The sequence below is a fragment of the Aplysia californica genome, unplaced genomic scaffold (genome assembly GCF_000002075.1).
Source record: "Aplysia californica isolate F4 #8 unplaced genomic scaffold, AplCal3.0 scaffold00900, whole genome shotgun sequence".
Lineage (NCBI taxonomy): Eukaryota > Metazoa > Mollusca > Gastropoda > Aplysiida > Aplysiidae > Aplysia > Aplysia californica.
In genome coordinates, this window is record NW_004798170.1 from 157,263 (window position 1) to 158,836 (window position 1,574).

General features: G+C 41.7%; 1 protein-coding gene across 2 annotated transcripts in view; it reads left to right on the forward strand.

Annotated features, from left to right (window-relative positions):
- The first annotated feature begins 208 nt into the window (after window positions 1-208).
- The window catches only part of LOC101864488, a 10,095-nt gene continuing 8,729 nt past the window's right edge, over window positions 209-1,574 (forward strand). The window contains exon 1 of one of the 2 annotated variants that reach the window (XM_005110500.2): window positions 209-305. The gene's annotated coding sequence lies outside the window, so the exon portion shown is untranslated. Of the gene's footprint in view, window positions 306-332; window positions 455-1,574 lie in introns of those variants that run through there. The other variant, XM_005110499.2, reaches the window with a different exon arrangement.

Sequence of the window (1,574 nt, forward strand, 5' to 3'; positions counted from 1 at the left end):
CTAACAGAGAGGGGAAGCAGGATGAGGGGTGCGAAGTAAAACGAACAAGCGAAGGCTGCCAAAATCTCGTTCGTCAGCACAACCCGAGGTCGAGCAGTGAAATCCCTACCTCTCCTCTTCCTACTCTCACCCCCCACCTCTCTCATTTCCGAATTCCCATCCCTACCTCTCTCTCCCCCTCCCCTCTCTCACCGTCCGTCGCTCCTCCCTCACAGTAACTTCTCTTTCCCCCAGTAAACAGATCTAATTTTATCCGTGATGTGTTCGTGGTACGAATGATCTTTGTCGAGTGTGTGTGTGGAAAGGTAAGTGTGTCTTTTCTTATCCATTACACACATGTATACACACACACACATACACATCTAGAACTGTCTGTGGGTGTTGCAGGCCTGTGTTAAAAGGAAATACAAATTCAGGAAAAAGATGCAGTGTACCGATATTCCTTCTCGTTAAGGTATGTGTGCAATGAATAATGATTTGTTTTTACAGAAGTTTGTGTAAGGAATGCAAGCCTGACCAGGAAACGCCCAATTATGAGCTCACAAGAGTTACTAGATCTAGATTAGATCTAGAGATCTAGATCTAGGTCTAGTCTAGTTAGATCGAGATCAAGATCTAGATCTAGGCTATTGAATAACTCACTAAAAAAAACTGGAAACAACGAATGACTGGAAAAGGCCAGGATAATGATAACGTAATACTGTAGTGTTGGGGTTTTTTTGGGGTTTTTTTTTTTAGAACAAAGGCCTACGAGCTGAAAAACGAGTGGCGAACATAAATGGTCACTGATGTCGGTGGTTTCGGATCTGGCACTCAAAGAAGGCAAAGGTTCCTCTGTGTAAACACTGTGCAGTTTTCTAACATCTAGATATGTAGGCCTACAGATTAGAGGCCCTACCATTAGCCTTTCACAGTAAAACGACCTCACTTAGGAAAGAACAAGTTATTCTATAGACCTCTCTTGTTCTTTTCTTTCACTTCAAAGGTAAAAGAGAACAGTGGACTAGAGAATCGGAAAGTATTTTCAAACAGTAGCCTTTTGTTGTTGCAGATGTGGGCGTTGGCTGTTTGAGTTTGAGCGTGGTTGTTTTGATAAGCTGTCCAGGCACGTGGATTAGGCAAAGATTATCCCATTTTTCACGACCCAGCAGCCACCATAAAACAAATGGTAGCGGACTGGAGATTGTGTACTAATGCAGTTGAACACAAGAGCAAATTTAAAAGAAAAAAAAAAGATTCCCGAACATAAAGCACATCAACACAGTCTGTTATCGTTATTTGTCATTAATAGTAATAGGCCTATTAGATTCTAGATATCTCCATCTGATTTGAAAGAACACACGGCTGAGATTAAAATACATTTGTGGTTATTGGTTATGATTGATAGATCAAGGTGTTGATTTTGTTAAGGTATGTGTAAGGCGGTACCATTGATCTTTTCAGAACCCCATGCTGATAAAAGACATAACACTGTCTGTCTGTCTGTCTGTCTGTCTGTTTGTCTGTCTGTCTGTCTGTCTGTCTGCCTCTCTTACTGTCTCTCTCTCTTTCTCTCTCTCTCTCTCTCTCTCTCT